The 23,476-nt window shown below is 35.7% G+C and overlaps 2 protein-coding genes across 2 annotated transcripts in view; both read right to left on the bottom strand.

The window, feature by feature from the left end:
• Window positions 1–14,980, bottom strand: part of LOC105386471 (neuronal calcium sensor 2) — a 143,085-nt gene extending 128,105 nt beyond the window's left edge. Inside the window, exon 1 of the mRNA XM_038121880.2 lies at window positions 14,524–14,980. The gene's annotated coding sequence lies outside the window, so the exon portion shown is untranslated. The remainder of the gene's footprint in view (window positions 1–14,523) is intronic.
• The window catches only part of LOC105386472 (neurocalcin homolog), a 145,497-nt gene extending 130,326 nt beyond the window's left edge, over window positions 1–15,171 (bottom strand). The window contains exon 1 of the mRNA XM_011557031.3: window positions 14,987–15,171. The gene's annotated coding sequence lies outside the window, so the exon portion shown is untranslated. The remainder of the gene's footprint in view (window positions 1–14,986) is intronic.
• Window positions 15,172–23,476: the final 8,305 nt, after the last annotated feature.

Below are 23,476 nucleotides of genomic sequence, written 5' to 3'. Positions count from 1 at the left end.
TATAATCTGCTCCTGCGCAGATGACTTATCTCAATGAGGTTAACCACCATGGTCAATAATCTAATAACTTTAAGTGTCCTGAAATATTCGATATCTCTCCCTTCTCTCTGTACCACGATATGAAGAATAGCTCACCAGTATCGGTAACTGAATCCTTGATTGCTTTTACAACAGTAAACCATCTCCTGCTTTAATTTAACCGTATTCAATTATTTATTGCTTCCCCCTCCTCTGTTGCTTACATTACATTGCAATTTATGTATGTTGTAAGAATTCGATATTTTTATACTTTCATTAATTATTCAGTTTTGGATACCTTTAAGTTATAACTTTCAAGATTTATATATAGTTCTAATCTTTGATATTTAAAGTTTTTATTATTAGTAAGCGTGCTGAAATACATTTTTATACACAAGGCAGGAAAAGTGCTGCATCTAAAGAGAAATATTTTCCATTTAGTGCCATTAAAATTTAAAAGTTCTCATAATGCCAGCTGCGAGACTTTCCCACATGAAAATTTTAAATTTTGAGAGCAGAAGTTAACTTTATAATACTGAAGCGAGATAGTTTTCAAAAGCTCTCCGCTCGAATATCTAAATTCAAATTCGATTAAAGCTCACAACGACCTTAAAACTGGCATATTTTTTTAATGAAATCTCGTTCAAAACTCTATGTTCCACATCGAAGATCGTCCATCCCAATTTGACAACTTTTTAGTCAGTTTCTTTTTTGTTTATATCAAAAGGTAAAACAGAAACGGCGGATCCGTTTCTTTCTTCTGCATAAGTCCTTTGGTCTGTCAAATTCATTTTATTTTTTTAAATATTCAAAATTAAACCACTATTTAATAACATTTTTGTAGTTAATTTCTCCTAATCGTCAAAGATTTACACCGTATCATACAGATGCGAATTATTCGATTATTTATGAAACAATATACACTGACGTGCAAAGAAACAGTTCCACTTACAAAAAGCAGACACCAAAAAATCCCAATTTTTTTAATCATATAATGGAAAATCATAACAAATTATTTACATTTTTAGTTGTTAATATTCTGATGCACCGTCCCATGTACTTAAATATTGCAAAAGTTGTCATAAGTTAGTTTTTTTTCGTTTAGAAGTAAATTGGTGATTTTCTCAATGGAACTTTTTCATTGGCCGTCAGTGTATTTATTCCATATAACTCTACCTATTTTAGTCAGAAACTACAAACTACCATTTGCTTTAAAAAAAATGGATACCCAGCCCGCATTTGAAGATTGCTAGCAATGCTGCACTTTTAATCGAAAAAGCTAATATTGTTCCTGAGTGCGGTGTACGGCTTTCTTCCTAATATCACTTAAAAACAAGAGCAACACAGATTCGGTATTGCTAGCACACCTGAAAGCAATCCATCGCTGGGTGGGACCGATTCACTATGGCTATATCACGCGAGTCTGCATATCCTCATGGAATTACTACCGCGCGCGTTATAATCTTAATCCTAACCAATTATTAAAAATGCGAAAGTAACGGTGTCTGTATGTCTGTCTGTCTGTCTGTTACTCTTTCACGCCAAAACTACTGAACTGATTTGAATGAAATTTGGTATACAGATAGTTTAGACCCTAAGAAAGATCATAGGCAACTTTTTATCGCGGTATTCCCACGGGGAAACTTTTTAAGGCGAAGCGAAGCTTGCGGGAACTTTCATTTCATTTCACGAGTGTTAAGTAGAGGCGTAAATTGGGGGATATGTATGATAGATTAAAAAAAATATGCAAACACTATTCAACTAACCTAGCAACCAGGCTTGACTACCATACGGCAGTCCACTTAGAAAGACGCGCTTAAACTCCTACACCAATCATTCTGCCAATCACAGGGTCCCGACTAATGATAAAGTGATAGATCAAATTGGCTATGTGAGTTTTCCGAGACTTGAACAGCACTAGCGCTTCATCATAACTTTCCACTACAGTGCATCGATTATAAGATTCGAAACCTCAGTTTACGTTGCGTATCGTCAACCTTCACTGTCAAAATGTAAGGCAAATGATGATGGGCACCAATGTATGGAAGCTGGGACCATCTCCAATAGAAATGAGTGATACGTCGTTGAAAAGGTATTTTTTGCAGAATATGAATAACGAACGCGCCAGTCCTGATCTACTGTCCAATTAGAATAATTGTACCTTGAAAGTTTTTATATTTTATTTCTGTAATTTTAATGTTTTTGTTATTTTTTCACATTCATTATTAATTTTTATAACAAAATGATCATCATTCATTATAATATTATATTTTTTTATTATCTCAGTCAATAAAACCAGTTTGAAAGTAATTTCTCCCATTTTAATAATACGTGTTTACGTGTATTTGTGTTATGTTTTTTTTTTTTGTGTGTCAAGTCAGTCCGTGACTTCACCCAGGGGTTCTAGTTGAAAACCAGCGCTATGGTGTGGTTTAGTACCTGCCATAGCATCAAGCTGAACTAGAACCCATTTCAGCACCGAGAAGCAACATTCTTTTAATTACCTGCTTATTTTTATTTACTTTATAACCTTTTTCTTGTAAATGTATGTGTTGTTTCTGTGTGTGTTACAAATAAATAAATTTTCTTTCTTTCTTTCTTTCTTTCTTATTACGCCCTAACTGTCATCAGGAGAGAGAGTGCAATGCAATAGAAAAATACTTCCTTCTGACGAATATATTTCAAAATGGACAACCTATACGGATTTGTCGTCATAATATTTTTTGCTCACTTGAAAAGAGCTATCCAACGATGTACTTATGTCTCATCTTTATTGGACATAGGTCCCAAAACGACCATTGTCATTTGTTAGTTCCAAAGTGACATTTGTTTTTTCCTTTTAGTAGCCTGTCATACGTCTGTCAGTTAGTAGAAAATTAATTTAATTTTTTTTTTAAATTTAATTACTATTTTATATACGTTTAGCGTTTGGTAAAAGTGACCCTTAGTGTAGTTTCGAAAATAGAATCGAATCCTGTGATCGCACCTCTGCTGTCCCGCCCGAATGATTTCGACACTTGTAGATAGGTAATTCGATAGATGGTTCACCATTTCAGAGATTACCGTCAGAAGCGCTAATCAAGATCTGTTACAAAAGCCGGTGTTTATCGAATTGGATATTCGAGAAGTGTCAATATTATTCGAGATCGAAGCGCAGCTCTATCACTTCGATATTACAAGCGGGATCTCGGAACGGGTAAGATATCAAATGAATTGGATCAATAGTGATTGGGTTCTGTTTGTTGTATAGGTAGAAAGGGGTTTATCTTCGCTATTTCTTTTCAACTTTGAGGTCGGTTTTTGTACACGCCTTTAATAAATTAGATGGAGAAAGACACTTTAATTTAGAGTAATGGCTAATGTATTTCGTTTTTAGTATGCTTTACACTTCAATGCATTTTTAAGGTACATCAGCAATTTTTTCTTCTTGAGGAGTAGCTAACCAGTTAACACTCGTCAGTCGTCGACTGCCCCATACGCTGGACTTATTAAAGATACATGAGTTAAGGAGGTTTCTTTATTGCACCCCATTCATCATTAATATGCTCTATCACTCTATGATCATGTTCCATGATCAACACATGTGTACAAGGAAAAAGACCATAAAGGAATTCCCCAAAAGTAACCCCAACCACTACAATCACAGGCAATGAACAAGTTCTATTGAGAAAAACACCAAAATACTCTTAACAAGAGTTAAATAAATAAATGGAAAAAATAATCATGACGCCTTTTGCAATATTTAGGTGCATTTAACAGCGCATCAGAATATTACCAACAAAAATGTAAACATTTTGTTCTAATTTCCCTTAAAATGTTTTAAAAAATTGGGACTATTTGGTGCCTGTTTCTTTGCTCGTGAGTGTATAAGCCCCATATTATGTTTAGGTCTTATTTTTTGAAGTGAAATCTTACCAATCCAGAAGAGCTGTTGTACAAAACGTAGTACAAAAATATAGTGTTAGTGGCGTTTTATGAGAACTGGGGGCGAAAACGAAGATATGAAGCCACAGCGCAATGCGGGCCGGATAATAGAGAACAATGCCATAACATCCAATAAACACGAAACATAAACAAAATACCAATATTCTATAAAAGTACAATAATAAAAAATAAATAAATTAATCATAAATTTTGAAATAATTACCAACATTTTATTATTTATTATTAACTAAAACAGAAAATGTGACACTAATTAACCTAAACTAAAAAGAGTACCTATAAATATAAATAATGAACAGATAATCTAAGGTAAATTCAATACACGTAAAGTTTTCAGTTCAGTATACGCTTTATATATTTTGCAAAATATACATTTATAGTAATACCTATGCAAATAAACTCTTCCCTTTACGTTTAATTTGGTGTTAATTTAATCATATTATATTATCTAACATTCTCTCTCATTAATCCTGTTAGGTATTTGCGTGGCTCAAATTAATCATGGAGTTAATATACACCCTAATTCACTTAATTAAAATCTATCACATGGCGAGATGGATTATATTATTATTCATGATTATCATAACAAAATTGCACGAATAACATATGCGTAAACACGGCGGTTGCATATCAATGGGTGAGGGTGATTTTCCACAAGAGATATGCTACAACACTCGCGAGCAATGAAAAAGTTCCAATAGCACCAAAATTAATCCTACACGGAGAGGACGAGCGTAAGGACACCGTCTTCAATATTGAAATACAATAACAGAGAATACATTACATCAGAATAATAACCCTTAAAAACGTACCTAAATGTTGTGTTCAAATTCTAAATTACTCGTAAATTGGAGTCACATGCTGTCGAAATTTTGCAGTTGGAACTTTTTCATTGCTCGTGAGTGTACGTTGCAATGAATTACATAGTCACCGGTACGTTGATAAAAAATCAGAAGCCTGCACATCTAAAAAAATATATATCGATGTTTCAATCCAACCCGCAGTCGAAAAGCCTTGTAAAGAACTGTGAAAGCGTAGAAAGACCAGGGGCTTGGGTATATATGTGTGCACTATTGTGCACAAAGGTTCCATTCGACGCAACCAGGTGCAAGGATTATTTCCCCACAAATAATAGTACAGACAGAGCTCCATTCTGGAACGCACCTGTATCGTGTATGTATTTTTTAGCAAAATGGTCACTATATCACTTTACTAACAACCGACTTACTTGTATGCCCATTCTCAATCGTTCGACTTTAGTGACGTATATTTTTTTATCAATATTCATAAATTGTGGATGTGCCCGTAAAATGGCAACAGGCCCGCCCCCTATTACATTGGGACTAACATAACACTCTGGCGAAAAGTGGGTGCAGCAATGCACCTCTGCCTACCCCGCAAGGGAGTACATTAGTACAAGGCGTGAGTGTGTAATACATAGAACAACGCGGACTCGGGTACAATACAATTAACAGCAGTCGTGTAGTCGAGAGTCGGCCACAGCATTCATTATTTGTATTTCGAACGATGTAACTTAAACTACACGTGAGACATCTCCAACACATATTGCACATAATATCATTTATGTAAGTTCATAGGTCCACCAACCCGCACTAGGCCAGCGTGGTGAACTAGGCCTTAAACCCTTCCTTCATAGGAGGATGACCCGTGCTCCAGCAGTGGGGACGTGATAGGTCGTGATGAAGTATATATAGGTACTATTTTACAACCGGGAGTTGCTAGTAACATGAGTGGCAGTGGCAATCCTCTTTCGCATTTAACATCTAAAATTCTCTTTTCAGAAAATATATCAAACCTGAAAAGCCTTTCCGAGAAATAAAATAAAATCTGGATTTTTCTATTCTGCACCACATTTTCATCTTACAAATAGCAAAAGGTACGTTACAACGCCAACCTCAAACACTTTTTAATTATGACTGAAGTAATTCTGGGGTGGAAATGTGTAGCTGTTTTATTTCAAACAGGAAAATGATTTAACTTTTCACACCTACTTAGTTAACAGTTAATAGGTTTATTAAATATGATCAGGCCGTGTGCAATATACGAGATAGTTATAATTTCGGTTGCTTAATGGAATATGAATATGGAGTTGATGCACATTCTCTTAACAAATTTACTGTACTTAATTGCAGCGCTTTTGCGAGGGTCATGGCCTCGGGGCCCTATCAGACAAAACGTTCCCGAAACGGACGTAATTATCCAAAGAAATTCACACAAAGATATTTACCTGACTGACCTAAATCCCAAATGTCGTGGAGCAGCACCTATTCAAGCTAAATGCCTTTTAAGCGGGACTCTAGAGTCTAGATCCATTTAGTTTTATTAGCTATCTGATCTCTGAATCCTAAAGTTCAAGGTTGCCTTTATTTTGTGTTTATTTTATATAGATATAAGTGCTAACTGCTATCTTAGTTCCACGATGCACGTTGGCCTAGTGTGGGACTTGTACTAATTTCTTATACAACAATTTTTTTGGTAATAAATGTTTTTTTTACTTTATTACTTTACAATTCACGTAGTCTTCTGAACTAGCCATCACTATCTTTTACTTCATTTCTTTGCGGTTTCTACGACAGAGGGATACCAATAACTACCAATAAATATATTATTGAATTTTCCCTTTGACACGAGTATCAATACTATTTTAAAATCACTGCTCGAGATATATTTTCTCGGAAGCGCCCGGCGTAAGCTGGAATGAAAAATCCGCAGCCATTATTGCGGTGCCATAATAAAAGTGTAGTTTCCTTTGAGTGCTTACAATTCCCGATCTTCAATATAGGTAAGTAGGACGCGTCTTCATTCCCCTCTGTAATGGGATATCGGGGATATTGAAACCCACCGATAAAGTTTGTAATTGATTTGAGTGAGAGAACAACTTGCTCTTGACCGGATTTCCAGCATTTAACAGCTCCCCCCTTCGCCCCCACCCTCTAGGTCAGGCAGGATTAACACCCGCTGCGCCACAGCAAACATTTGGTGCATCCCTATCTAACCATAACAACACGGACCAAACTTCGCACCCTAACAGTCCAGTACTAAAATGCCTATTCCATTGCGAAGTTATCCATACCGTGCTAACGATGTCCTATTGTGTCGCCAAAACAAACCATGTCGAACACAGAATTCAGGCTGTACGGGGTACATGCTATGTCGTATAAGGTCGTGCGCCAAAATTTCGCAAAACTAGAATTAAACTCAATCAAACTAGGACCGAAGAATAAACAATAACATAAAAAAAAACTTTATTTTGTACAGAACGAATACTTATAAAATCAAGTGAATTTGGACTGGCTGCTGTCGAAATGTTTTGAACGTGCGTTTCGAACAGTTTTGAGGATTCACATTCATTCGCAAAAGGGCAAATAAATTCAAAACGGATTATTTTATTTGCCACCAAATGGCATATGTACACAACACACATAGGTAATATTGCGGAAAGGTAATTTAACTCTAAAACTATAACCGTGTTTATTAAAGTTTGATATAACTTTGTATATTGAGCTAATGAATACGTAGAAACTCCCTCAGTTGCAGCCGGCACAATTTCATGCTTTTCCGAGAAATCGTGTTAGTGTCCACAAGACTGTACGTATTACATGGCAGTGCCGTTTGACTGCGACAGCCCCTAATTACCTCCAGTTTCTGAATTAGTTCGCAACTTCATTAACACATACTCGCACTAAGTTATCTCGTGTACTAGCCTGGCTTATGAGCATCTGTAAATGGCAAATGTCAAGAGATTTTTATACTTTTTAATCTTCACCGGGATAACGTTAATAATGTTGACGAGTGCATGTGTGCCTGTAGGAAACTGGTGAATTTTGGCAACCGCTGAATCGATTCAAATCAAATAGATCTACAACACTCCTGATTCTCCTGAACAAGTCACCTATCAAACCAAAACTAGCTTTTTGCGGAGCTACAAAGCCATTCAAAGCATGACAATCGGTGCAGTCGTGTCAAAAATATCCCCTTATTTATCAAAAGTGTCTGTGCAGCGAGAGAAAAAACGAGATACAAAATTGTTGCATAATTTTGTGAAAGAAATCAGTTCAGAAACGGCTTTATTTTCCCAACAAAGGCTGATCTTGTTACGTCGCTGGCCTTTGCCACCCTTTACTCTGTGAGCGGGCTGCTTCTACATGCATCACACGCTTCCGCGTCATAATGTGATTTCGTGTGGTTCAGCTTTGTGAATTTTCCAATGAAAGTGTAGAGTAAAGTTCACTTTACTGCGCCCTTCCTCGCAACACCCAGCCTATTTGTCTGTAACATTAAGTGCCGATAATATGGACCATCGTCGTCATTTTTTTTACACAGGCCTAAACAATACCTATGTTTGAAAAAGTTTTCATATAATGTTAAGCTCTGTTCCGACCTCAGACTTATTCAGATCTAGCGTATCCGAAATGTCAGCAATGCACATTTTCTTACCCCTGATGAGAGTACATAAATGCGGGTGGAAACGTTTATGAAAAGTTCTGAACAAATCTGGTATCGTACCTGAGATCCTTCCAATGAAATAAGTAAGCCCTGAAATCATTGTTAAGGCGCTTACAAAGGAAAATGGGGTCCTTCATTTCAATCAACTTAATAAAAATACAAGCCATAGAAAAGGTTTTTTCGGACTAAGTATCTTGATTTGATTAAAAAGAGTATAATATCAAAGTCTTTTAATTTGAGATGAAAACACCTACAGTATTCAATGCCTTTATTTTATACTTATTACATTACATTTCGGTCGCAACACTTTTGACACACGTGTATTCGTACAAAATATGATTTTGTGAGATGCTTTCACCCCATGAGTCCCACGATAAAGCAATATAATTATAAAGCGATACCTGCTGACAAACGTATGTTTTTGTGGTAAACGCCAGTTTGAGAGCTTCGCAGAGGCAGCGCCTGCGCATCGCTTGAACATTCTTTATTGCTTCTGCAATGAGTAATTCTTTCTTGATATTTTAATATGTTTTTTTTCCTTACAGTCCTAATGGGTCATGTTCCATGGATCTCAACTTATTTATATGCATATTCATGGCCTCGTCTTGACAACAGAGCTGCCTCGGTAACGTGGACTGTTTAGGTGTCTGACACGTTACTTAATCTGTTGATTATTGACTGATGAAATGAATGATGACGATAATACTAACGGAACATAGATTCTAATTTTCCAACTCAATGGTTTCAACTCCAGTAGGTAACACAAAAAAAACTAATTAGTGTAACACATAAAGTGAGGACACGATGTATAAACAAAGTCAAAGTCAATGCTTTTTATTCGATTCAAAGTCAATGCCATTAGATGGATATCTATTACACGAACAGCACTTACTATCGAAATGATTATTCGATAGCCCCTGTATGTATACAATATCAATGCCATCATCATTATTCACTATTACCTATTGGTAACTAAATGAAAACATGGGCCAAGTAATACGACAATATGAATAGTTAAATTAGCCGCATGTAGGGATAATTCGATAGATAAGTGAATTATGTTCTGGCGCCAGCCTTGCGAGTTGAAAGAGATAACTACCCTTGTACAATTGTACACACAATCAATAGTCTATTCAATTGGTGGACAAAAGAGTCTTTCCAGCTATTGGTGCGATCTGTTATTCACTGTATCCAGCGGCTGTCAGGATGATAATTAAAATGTTTTATCTTTGCAGTTTTTTAATGCTGCTCTATGTGCCTATTTCGTTGTTCTCCTTTTATAGAGGTATTATCTATTTTTCCCTGGTGAAAAGAAAATGTCTATTTCATTATTCGATTGTGTTTTTCGTCTCTTACTCCAAATATTTGTTCAATCACGACGGGTCTTACGTTAAGCCAAAATACGTGCCGGCATACTAGTTTCATGTATGATCTCCAGCAACTTAATAGCTTTTCCGACGATTTCTTGGCTTTTTACACTTTGGGTTTTATTTTGTGTATCTTGATTCATGAGAGTAGGTTGTTATGCGGTCACATTCACATTTATTTGTAGATTTTACTACTTTTTTGTATACTTTGCTGTTGCCGAGCAAAATCATCCACAACCGTTGCTTCTGGGACAAGTTGTTGTTTCGTTTCCCTCTTACTTGACACAATGATGGAGTTAAGTGGAAACCGTAGTCGGAAGTCACTCACACAAAGTAAACGAGCGACGCGACGCCTGCGCATTTTGTTGCGTAAACGAATCAAGGGGGGTCACTCTCCAAGACGAAAAACAAAGTTTCGAGGGAGCCATTACTCTATCTCGTTGAATAAAACGTGCCGCACGACGACTCTCGTTCGTCAGTTTTTCGTCAGTAAATAGTGACCCTCCAGGAACTAGAGGTTTTGTCGTGTCGCCTGAGCGACAATGATTTGTCGTAAGGGCTGGTTTTGCCAGTCGGAGTCGGCAACGGAACCTACTAGGTAATTCTGCAATGGCGATTATTGGTCATGTTGTTTTTTAAATAAGTCAATTTCATGTAATGTAACTTGACGACGAATATTTTACAGAATTAGTATGTGTCCCCAGTAGGTAAACTGTTTGCTAGTTTTATCTAACCGTGATTTAATTTTACTCTACCGCTTTAAATCCGCGTGGACATGTCGCTGTTGTTGCGGTACCGATCCCGTGCTAGTCATTCGAACGCGATATAGATCACGACTATTCTATATCGCGTACCCAGTACCGACACGGTATCCATCCGCTGTCTACATACAGAAGACTAGATGAAGCTCTTAGAAATGACATGATATGATATTAGTCTAATGGACCAGTCCAGACGACCACCAGCGTAAATGTATGTTATATGTAATGCAATAATGCATCAATAATGAACATTCGCATAAGAATCTGTGACACTAAGCAAAAACATATTTGGAAAACAATTTAAAATATGATAAGTTCATTTCTGTAAACTGTCATGATTAAATCAGTTTACTAGAAAATTTATGGGTTGGTTAATAAATATGATGGATCCAGATCAACATCTGCAAAGCCTAGGATTAGATTGAGAAACTTCAATTTACAATTCATTGGTTTGTCTGTATAATTCATAGAAATATGTCAATCAATAGAGACGCCAGCATCAAATTATGCATTTATGCAGCACACTTTTGTCATAGGATTTCGAAATGTTGCTATTCAGATTATTTTTTTATTATTTTGTGTCACATATTGAACTGCACAGTTATGATTATTCTGTATGTACAGGTTGATTGGAAATTCGTAATCCTTTAAATTTATATGACTAATCCGAAACTCAACCATTTCTATGATATTTTAAATTGATTTACTTAAGTATTATTGGTAAAAGATTCAGTAAGGGTCAATTCAAAGATCCATGCTGGGGCTGAAACTAAGAGACAGGGTTAAAAACTCAGACATTAGAGAGTTTACAAAAGTGACGGATGCAGTAGGTATGCTCTGTAAACTTAAATGGAAATGGGCCGGTCACATCGCAAGGGTAACTGATGGGAGATGGAGCGAACGAGTCTTACACTGGTACCCAAGAGACGGACACAGGATGCCTGGTCGCCCAAGGAGACGCTGGCATGACGACATCGTCTCTGTAGCCGGCCACACATGGACAAGACTTGCACAAAACCGAAAAGAATGGCTTGACATGGAGGAGGCCTTTACCCAATTTTGGGTGCCCAAATGAAAAATAATCATTAGTTTAATTATACACTCATTTTATTTGATATTATATTATGCATGCACAATACAATTTTCACGGACATTATTTATTTATGTAAGAATGCATGTTATCTAATTAGTTATTATTAATAGAACATTTTATTAGATAATAATTATTTAATCTCATTGTTATATTACTATTACCATTAGTGAATTGATTATTTGAAATTTATGTTTTATTTAGTTTAAATCAAGTGTAAACTACATTGTAAACATTTGGAAATAAATGGCTTTATTTATTTATTTATTTTTTTAAGGGTCAATTCAGACGTACCACAACCACAACCACACCACAGCCACAACCACGCCGTGTGGTCGGGCTGATATTTTGTATTGAAAATGAATAATCCAATTCACACGTGCCACATTTTGCCGTTGTCATCGACCACCTGTGTAATACGACCACATCGCGGCGGCACCGCGGCCACCTCCTCTGCGTATTAAATGCATACGACCACGTGGTTACCACATCGCAACGACAGCGACAACACAACCACATCGACATTTTGTCGCTCCCACTACGCAACTGCAAAAAGCCGCTGTCACACTATTCACACGTAACCACAGCTTGACCATATTATGTCGCTGCGACGTGGTGTGTTTGTGGTACGTGTGAATTGACGCTTATGGTTTTAACCAAAGATTAAATAACAAGCCTTTTTAATAGTTACTTATTTTTTAAATGTTTTGCATTGTGTAGTAACACTTTACAAAGTACCTAATGATAAATAATCAGTAAATGCAATGCGCATAGTCTTTCGTTCGTTGGACTTTTGTTATTTAGGTTCGTCAAACATTGTCGATTAGAGCTTTTGACAGACCGGGTGCATGCTATCGGATGCCTCATCCAGACTCTCGCGAGAAGACCCGAGAACACTCGAGACGCGAGAGTGTGATGAGTTTCTCGCCTTCTCGTTCTCTAGTCTTTTGGCCCGAGACAAAGTGACTTCTCGGGCGAGAAAGAGAATGTCATCACACTCTCAATCAATTATCACTCACACAATGATATAGCAGCTGCACCGTCCATACCGAATAGCGACGAGAACACAAGTGAGACCACACCGTGAGTGTGGATGGTTTACCGAGAACGCGAGAAGTCTCCACGAACCTCTCGCCGAGACTTCTCGTCGTGAGTCTGGCTTAGGCATCCAGAGTTATTATTTGGTTAATCGTTACGTCGTCAAACTGTGCTTTTGTCAACCCGCGGAACCGAACCATAGTACCGATTCTTTAGTTGCGAATATCATCTCAAATGCCGAGATTTCGCCGAGATGACCAACGTCACCTCTAGTCAAAATGGAAGTGCTATTTTGGTGATCTCGTAAAACGTCAATCGACAAAATTTCTATAAGTTTGACGTTAAATTGGAGATTTGAGGCGGTCATGTTAAAACTTGACGACGACGTGACGGATGTGCGGCGGACACGCGGCTAAGTATAATGTACCTATGTATCGCTACTCCGACGCGACGCCGTCATCTCGTTCTCGGTGACGTGACGGTGGCGGCGGCGGTGGACAAACGCTCTTTCGGGAGATTTTAAACGAAGACATTATTTTCTCCGGAATTAAGCTCTAGCAGGTAAACATTGCATATCTCGAGTTTTACATACAATATTTCACTTTAGAATACGAGATAAAATAATGTGGCATGTCGAAGGCGCAAAATAATGCAATGTCCAGGGTTAGAAATCTTTCGTTCATTTAAACGAACCGTCGGCGTAGTCATCAAACACAAACTGTGCTTTCGGCAAACGTGCTATCGGAGTATGGTAATTTAGAATAAGGTTGGGGATCGGATAATTCCTGATATGAGATTTTTCTCATATTTTTTTTAAAGACTCCCATTTTTATTTGGCTTAACATTTGAGTTTTTGGACTATTATGGTTGTTTTGGACATAGTTTAGTTACACTTTTTATTCAATAAATATTAGTTGATAATGTTTTTAAATTTTTATGCACAAAAGGTTGTCAAATTTTTCATTATTATTTTATAAATTATTGTATTTTTTTCTGCAAAGTTCTATGTTACAAAATATATTCTGGAAATGTGTCTTCTTAAATTAATGATATTCATTAGTGTATAATCATATTATTAAGTGTTAAGAGTGGTATTTGACAGATTTTACCGCAATTAACATAAACTTGAACACTATCTACTAAGCTTTTTAGGTTAGGCTAATGATAGTAAGACACATAGGTTTAATCCTTAGTTAACTTGATTGTTTCACTCAGTAAATTTTTAAATTTCATTAGAATTTGAGTTCAGAAGATGTAAATTACTTACTTATAATAGTTATAATTAAAAGTTTGCTATGGTATTAGTTATAGATTTAGTTATAAAATTATACAATCAATTTATTGAACTAAAGCTATATAATTACACCTGTGGTTGTAAATAAATGATATCTGGTATATCATTTAAAGTTACTAGTTAATTATTCAATCACAAATTGTTTGGTATTCAAAATTACTTGATAATAATACTAATTTGAGAAAGTCATTACCAATACACCAATTACTTTGTAATAATACTAATAATAGACAATAAAGTGTATGTAGATACCATTTAATTGAGTTGTTTAAGTTAATGATTGAGGAGTAGCAAATAATACCCATAATTTATGTAACAACAGCATAGATAATCTTTTTATATTTATTTTTTATTTTTAAGTACCTTGATATAAATTTAAGACACCAAAATCTGCCCCATATTTACAGTGTACTTCATAAAACGCAAGCAGCTGCACACAATTAAAATTTGCGAAAAAGTTGCAGTCAGACACAGATACCTAGTAATAAAATGCAGTAAATTTTAAATCATGTAAAAAAGTTATTAAAATGAGTGAAAAGTACTCACCTGAATGTGTTCTGCCTCCAAGCCCAACAGGAAAACTCAGGAAGCTTCATCTTCAAACTTTATAGTCCCAACAAACTTTTAAAACTTAACTATCACAAAACAATAACTACCAACACCATTAAAAATCCACTAACCCCTACCTTATAAATATTATTTACTATAAAGTCTATAAATCATTATAGTCCCACTAAAAGTATTTGTTATTCTAATAAGAACTTAATAATAATACAAGTTTTGTACCTTTACAAACATTTTAAAACCCTCTTGTAACTTAACCAAATTCGTATCATTTAAACCTGAATGATCAGAATTCCTATATTTGGATAGTAAAATATCATAGCTTCAGAAATACCAGACTAGTTAATTAAACAAGGTAAATATCTCATACTGCAATAACACTTGGGAAAAAGTAGTCAGGAGGTACGAATACTTTGCACTTTATGGCTCAAAAAATGATACCTACATTGCGTAAAATTCACATTTGACTTTAAACCTTTATAAATTCACTATTTTATGAATGGAAAGTCTCAGACTCTGAACATGTCTTTTATAAATTAGAGTCAAAATTCAAACACACAACAAATTATTCCCCACTGCATCTTGTAATAGTAACCTATCGCCATATTTGCAATCAAAGCAGTCGAATAAAGTGTGGCTTGGTCTCGTACAAACTTTCTACTTCTACCAAAACTAAAATTTCACGCCTAAAATGCTCGTCTTTTGATTTTGACCCTTAAAGATACTTATTATATTTTCCATAATTTTAATATTTTTGTTTAGATTATTTAAAGCAAAACAGTACCATAGAAACACTCATTAGATACCTTCTACTTATGATAACTTAGTTAGTAAGTTAGTTAGAGGACGATTTTTTTCTACCATATATTTCATAGCATCATCAGATGGTAACACTGGATAATGACGGATGACATAAGCTGTCATGTTTGACTTCTCTGTACCACAGATAACATTTGACACTGACGTGACATCTTATTACTTAAAATAATGATGCCCGCTTGAAAACTTGCCATGCTAGGCAGTTGGGCACGACTCAAGAGGAAAAGTATTTTCAATCTTCATTAGCTTCTTTGAAAAGCCTCTTAATAATAATATTATGACATCGTTAGGGACATAAGTAAATAGGTACTTTTCTCTAACGAGGACTAACCAAGCAGCAGATTCTAACGAAAAGGTACTAAAACAAATAGTACCTAGTGGTACCTACCTTACCTACTTAAGGCCTAAATAAAACGCGCAAGCACATAGGTATATAAAGAGACTAACAGTGGCCAGCTTAAATATTTTATTTTTAGATATTTGATTGTTGAGATGTAACGTTATTTATTTCTTCAAAATAAATAACTTACATATATCCTAACTATCCTAACTAATCCTAACTAATATTATAAATGCGAAAGTAACTGTGTCTGTCTGTCTGTCTGTGTGCCTGTCTGTTACTCTTTCACGCCAAAACTACTGAACGGATTTAAATGAAATTTGGTATGTATACATACGGTCTACACCCTAGGAAAGAACATAGGCTACTTTTTATCCCGGAATTCCCACGAGAAAACTTTTTAAGGCGAAGCGAAGCGCGCGGGAACAGCTAGTGATTGAATATACGTAGTGATTTCAATCATAAACCTCATCCTAACTAATATTATAAATGCGAAAGTAACTGTGTCTGTCTGTCTGTCTGTTACTCTTTCACGCCAAAACTACTGAACGGATTTGAATGACATTTGGTATACATACGGTCTAGACCCTGGGAAAGAACATAGGCTACTTTTTATCCCGGAATTCCCACGGGAAAACTTTTTAAGGCGAAGCGAAGCGCGCGGGAACAGCTAGTTAGTAAATAACTTCATAATTTAATTGTAAATTCCTTTTTTAAGTATCGACTTTATCGAAAGCTCAATAATCGACGTCGATGATGAGCTGTTTTCCTTGACAGCTGTCAGTTGAGTTTTTGTACAAGCCGATTTTTTTTTTTTTTTATAAGGGTTTTGGCTTGGCCACTGGGCCTTTAAGCCATGTCTTTATTTTCACATTTCACAGCACAGTTGCACTTTCAATTCTTCACTATATTTTATTGAAGGTATTTTTAATATAATAGTATATAGCATTAAAGCACACTTTTAATTTTAGTAGCATAATGAGGCGGCGGGAGGGATTATCTTCATTTGTTATAAATTCACTCACTTCACTTGCAAAAACTAAACGTTCCATGTTGTGGGTAGGGCATTCAAAAAACATATGTTCTAGCGTTCCAACAGCATTTTGACATGATAAACATGTGCTATCTTCTATAATGTTAAATCTTTTTAAATGCGATGGTGCTTTTGTGTGACCAAATCTTAGTCTATTCATTGTTGTGATAAAATCTCGACTGGCTATTTTCAAATCATTATACCAGGGCTTCGAAGGTAAGTCTTCTTGTATACTTCCATACCATTTTCCTTTCCCATTAATTTCTTGGTCTTTTTTCCAAAAATCTTTCCATAAACTGTACATGTCATTACTAATGCTATTATAACAATCAGTAAATGGTATATTTACAACTGTACTTACATCTAAAGAGTTTATACCTTCATAGGCTATTCTATCTGCTATTTCATTACCTGTGATCCCTCTATGAGAAGGAATCCACATAAATAATATGTTTATACCCATCAATTCATATTTTTGTACATTATTTATAATTAAAAATAAAATATAATTAGTTTTAAAATGACATTTTGGGTTCCTCAAACTTTCCACCAAACTTAATGAGTCTGTTAATATTATGAAACACTTGTAATTATGTACAGAATTTATACGCTTCAGGGCTTCTAACACTGCAAAAGCCTCTGCCGTGAAAATGCTACAGTAATTATTGAGAACAAAGCTCTGAGAAAACTTCAATTGTGGATCATATACAGCACTACGCACATGAGAGCTTGTTTTACTTCCATCAGTATAAAATTTATAATATTCTCTATTAAGATCTAGAAATTGTAAAAGTTCTGTATTATTATTCACTGTGACATCTATTATTTTAATTTTGAATAGAAGATTGCTATAGTTATTTAAATACATTGGCCATAAAGGCCTAATACATATATTTGAGTATTTACTTTTAATTTCCAGGAGAATCTGAGACAAATTGGGACTTCTGCGTAACAAATCATCACCTGAGGTCATAGGTGTTTGATGGACAGTTGAATTAGGTAAGATTTTTTTAATTATCTGTTGATTATTGGATGATACAAGTTTTAATGAAAATCTTTCAGCTAATAAAAGCCTTCGTATATTAAGAGGCATTACCATGGCTTCAATTTCCATTGCATGAATAGGAGTTGAGCACATAGCACCTAAAATAATTCTCAAAGCTCTGTTCTGAATAATATCTAACTTATTTACATGAGTACTATTTATATAAGCAAAGCAGCTGTAATCAAAATGACTTCTGACTATAGCTTTATATAGTACGGTCAGTGTCTTTGGGTCTGCACCCCAAGATACACCAGCTAAACATCTAAGAATATTTAAGCCTTTAAGGGCATTTTGAATTATATACATAATGTGTTGTTTGAATGTCAATTTATTATCTATGATAACACCTAAAAACTTGTGACAGCTAGCTGTTGAGATCTCTACATCATTGTACATAACTGCATCATTGTTGGAGTCCTTACTAAATATTACTACTTTACTTTTATTAGGATTTATTTTAAGTTTCAATCTACCGCTATAATAATGATGTAATTGTGTTAAGGCACTATTTAAATTATGTATTGCTACATCCACATTAACATTCATACTGTATAATACTAGATCATCCGCAAATTGCAGTATATTTACAAACTTATTATTTACATATTTACATATCTCACTTGTGTATAAATTATACAACAATGGCGATAAAGTTGCACCTTGCATTGTGCCTTTAGAGGCAGTTTTTGGTCCATATAAGTTATTATTATGCTTTACATATAAAACTCTATCAATCAAAAAATTATAAATCCATTTACATAGGATACCGGGAATACCCAGCCCTGATAACACTTTTACAAGTATACTTGGTTGTACATTGTCAAATGCACCTTGTACATCTAGGAAAGCACACACAGCACTAACTTTATTATGTTTTGCATTTTCCAGATCTGAGATAAGGGAGACGAAACTGTCAGCACAACTTCTGCCTTTTCTGAAGCCATATTGAACATTGGGAATCAAGCCATTTGACTCAACAAACCAATCAAGACGAGTTTTAATCATATTTTCAAATATTTTACCTAAACATGAAGAGAGAGAAATGGGTCTATATGAATTTGGATCTTCTGGAGGCTTATCTTGTTTTAAAACAGGAATAACACATTGAGTCTTCCAAGATTGTGGGATTATTTGATTCACCCAAAGACTATTAAGTATATTTAAAAATAATTTCTGCACTGAAGTATCTAACTTTTTTATAAGAATATAAGGAAAATCATCTAATCCAGGTGATGTATTCTTTCGCGAGTTCAAACTATTTTCAAATTCGTGGAAAGTAAATTTTTGTATAAGAAAACTTGATTTAATGTCTGAATTATGAAGATCAAAATAGGTATTTAATTCATGAATGTGTAAGCCGGTTTCTGTTAACTTATCAAAAAATCCATCAATGAATTCGTCTGAATAAGATTTATTGGAAGCTTTTCTATGTTTAAACATTTTAATGTAATTCCATATTTTACTTATCGGTGTAGTTCTATTAAAACTGTTACATAGTCTACTCCATCCATTTTTCTTTTCTTCTGATATTGTTCTTTTTTTAATAGCATTTAGTCTTTGATATTTTACAAAATTTTCTTTTGTAGGATTACTTCTATAATACTTTAAAGCTTCATAAGAGTCTGTAACACTTTTTTCACATCTATCGTTCCACCAAGGAGCTGGTAGTTTACTTTTGTATGAGCTATGTTTTGTAAATTTCCTAACGCATTCTTCTTTAAGAGAGTTTAACTTGTTACAAAAATATTCATAAGTTTCTAAAGGATTATCACTATTAATGGTAAAATTTGTAAAAAAGGACTTAGAAAGTTCGTGGTATTTTTGCCAGTTTGCTTTACTGTACATAAATTTATCTATTGGAGGATTTATTTGATATCTATCAATTGAAAGTGCAATAGTAATGATCACAGGAAAGTGGTAGCTACCCATATTGTCATCGTGAACAGTCCAATCACACAAGGGTGCAATGGCTGAGCTGGTAAAAGCGACATCTATAGCCGATGGGTTTCGATTAGGATAATTAATAGTAGTAAAATTACCATCGTTAAGGATACATAAATCCAATTCATCTATAACATTGTATAATTGTTGTCCTCGTCCTTTAGTGGATAAGCACCCAAAAGCAATATGGTGAGCATTAAAAACACCTGATACTAAAATAGGTTTAGGCAGATATCTAATTAAATTACGTAATTTATTAATTCTAATATGACTACTTGTAGGTGGACAATATACACATAATAGAGTTAGTTCTCCACATCCTGTAGAAATTGATATAGCTATTGTTTGAATATCTTCGTAAAAGACAGTATTAATTAATTTGTATTTGATATAAGGACGAATTAAGATGGCAACACCACCATGCTAATTTTTTGCATTTTTAAAATGAAGATTGTAACCGGGTATTGAAATATGTTTGTTCTCCTTAAACCATGTTTCATTTAAAAGACAAATATCAAGATTTTTTTCCTGTAGAAATTTGATAAGTAACGGCTTTTTGTTATTTAAACTTTGAATATTAAATTGAGCTATTTTGAGTTGTGTTATGTTCAAGTTATTATCCATATTAGGTTAGGTTTTTAAATAATAATTCTTTGATAAATGACGTAGTTATAGGATTATCGTCGCTCTTATTACCCAGTTGTATTAGGGTGCTCACTATGACGTTAACTAGGTCATCATTGTTGATTAGCTGCGTCTTTAAGTCAACAGCCTTAGGCGAAAAGTCTTGTGAGACAGGTTCGTTACCTTTTTGTTTATTTTTATTTACATTGTTAGATACACTTTGTACAGACTTGTTTACATTCTTATTATTAAACTTATTAGTATTTACATTTTGAGTTTTATTTACAGCTGGTAGAGGTGGGAAGTTTACTTCAAGTTCTAGTTGTTTGCTGGCAGCAGCGCTAGCATATGTGATTTAGCTCTTTTTTCCATTATCTTTTTTAATTTAATTGGGCATGACTTTGAAATAGCCAAATGAGGCCCGCTGCAATTACAGCAGCGAACCTCATCCGGTGTGCTGCATTCTTTGTAATGGTGCTCACCAGCACAGCAGCTGCAGCGCTGCTTGCCATTGCACACCTTTGCCGAATGATTGAATTTAAAGCACCTAAAACATTGTTGTAGTGGTGGTACGTAATCAAAGACTCTATATGAAAATAGGTCATATTGGACATGGTCTGGTAGACAGTTTGACAGAAATGTCAAACTGACTGTTTGCAGTGGGATCCTTTCTTGCCCTACTTTTTTGGTAAATCGCCTTATTGCAATGATCTCACTTGTGCTTGAGAGCTTGTTGTATAGCTCTTTGTTGGAAATGTTAGTTGGTACAAATCGAATTATTCCAGTTTTCTCAATCTGAGCCGCTGGAATATAGGCCCTTAATTGGTGTTTAGCCAGGAATGTAGCGTTGGTAATGAAGTTATTCGCATTGTTGGATTGTTTGAAAACAGCCGCAATTTTGTTAGCGTTAACTCGGTGAATGCCAATTACCCCCTTAATGTCCGTCGTGAATATATGGTTCAGATATATTGGACTTTTGTTTCCCAATTTGTCCTTTTTATCCGCACTTTCAACAAACACTTTGAACTCAACGTTTGTAGAATTGTCTGGATATAGTCTTATATAGTTTTGTTTTAAAAATGGACTGTACGAATTATTGTCTACATCCTCACCGCCGCCGCTACTCTCCGCAGGTCTCTTTTTTTTATTTACACTGGCACTACTCGGGTCCCCTTCATTTCCATCCATTTTATATACATTTATTCACAATATTCACACTTAATTTACAATATTTATAATAAAATTTAAATTTTTGAAAATAAAATTTAAAATAGGCGCCCTTTCTCTCTTTCCCGCCAAAAAAGAAAGTCCGTACAAGCCGATAGATGTCGTGACTTGGTCGTGACAACATAGTGTACCGAATGTCAAATATTGCACACAGAGAGCAAAGAGGTTAAAGGTTTAAACTCAGAAAAAGAACTCACTACTTTTAATAGTACTTCTATTTAGTATAATTTACAAGTTCTGAAGGTTTATTTTTCAAGCGTCGTTGCTTTAGAGAACGTATGAGGGCAGATATAGAATTATTTCTTTGGAAACAAGATGTGAGCTGATACAAAATCTGTGTTCTGAGGGTTTGACAGTTAGTACAACTCAGACAACGCCATCTATTTCTCCAATAATGTAAACTTTTTTTTAACAAACGCCTCAAATTATTGACGCGTTCCCATCCCTAGCCAGCGAAGCGGTCTTTTGTTCTACCTATCGCGGCAGCCCCACTCGGTGACCACTGGCTCTCGATCATTCGGCCACGGGCTACGGCATCAAGGAACATAATACTCTCTACCGAGAATCGACTGCGCGTGACCCTACCTCACGGCAGTCCTCTAGGTGCCTAGCCCGCTCTAAAGTGTCGAATGACCTAGACCTTACCAGTGGTACCTTGTGCGTGTCCTCCCCAATATCGGGTAAGTGTGATCAGACTTGCTTAGCTCATTTTAGGAACCTATTTGTGTTTTAAACGTTTACTACCGTATTTTAAAAGTGTTAATTTAAATTTGTCTAACGTAGCTTCCTTTCTTATTTTATTCGCCTGCTTACGCGTTAGCTAACTTAACTATACTAACTGCGCACTTATAGCCAAGATGGCGGACATGCAATTACGCATTCCATCATCATCAGCTTTTATATTTCTTTTATTTTAAATACGCTAGCTTGCTTAAATGCATTAAAGTACTTTTTATCAAAATTATGCTGCAACTAGTGTACCGCTTTCGGCCTTTTCTAATTATTTCTATTTCTTATTTAATAGTGGTATTCCGTGCTGGTTTCCACTGCCGCCTCAATCAAGTTAGATTAGGTGCTCTGCTGTAGGTCTTGATGACGGTATGTGGAACCTAGACGATAACGGTGTACTGATGCGTTGGATTTCCATCTTTTTCAGGGTTCGAGGTCCACGCTACTACTCCAAGGTTCACGCTACGACAAGGGTACACCTACGTGATACATCTATACATCTACGGCTCGCCCTCTACGTGCTGGTTCGGCAACCCCCTACCTTCGTGTTGCTGACCACGTCGCTCAGCCGAGCTACACACCACGCGCACGCAACGGCGACGTGACCTGCCTGCCTACCTACCTGGCCACTGGAGATGAGGACTTCCACGCCGGTCGCATTATCGGGATTTCACACCAATACTCTTCGACTCAGGGGAGTCCCTATCCGTACCAACTGAAAACTGACTGATCGTGTAGTGTAGGCCTAACCCACACTTGACCTCCTAAATAAATTTGTGTCAAGCTGAACCCTGGTTTCTCATTTCTACCTCTCCACTTAGGCCTGGGTCTCCTATTTACGCCGCAGGTCGCGTCAAGTGTCACCGCCGTAGGCCGCGTCACGATGCTCATTACATCTACGCGCCAACGTCGGCGTGTGAGGGAGACCGCATCAGTACATTTCAATAGTGAGCATTGTGACGCGGCCTACGGCGTGACGCTGGACGCGATCTACGGCGTAAATAGGAGACCAAGGCCTTAGCTAGCCATTTTTTATAAGCGCGACAGAGACGCTAGTCGAAATAACATTAAAGCTCAAAATAAGGGTTCGCAAAATAATCGAATCTACTCTGTGGTGTCAAACATAGACAGCATCAGTCATCTGTGAATTTCTAAAAAAACTTCTTCAAGACACTTT

The sequence above is a fragment of the Plutella xylostella genome, chromosome Z (genome assembly GCF_932276165.1).
Source record: "Plutella xylostella chromosome Z, ilPluXylo3.1, whole genome shotgun sequence".
Classification (NCBI taxonomy): Eukaryota; Metazoa; Arthropoda; class Insecta; order Lepidoptera; family Plutellidae; genus Plutella; species Plutella xylostella.
This window is presented reverse-complemented; position numbering and strand designations above follow the sequence as displayed.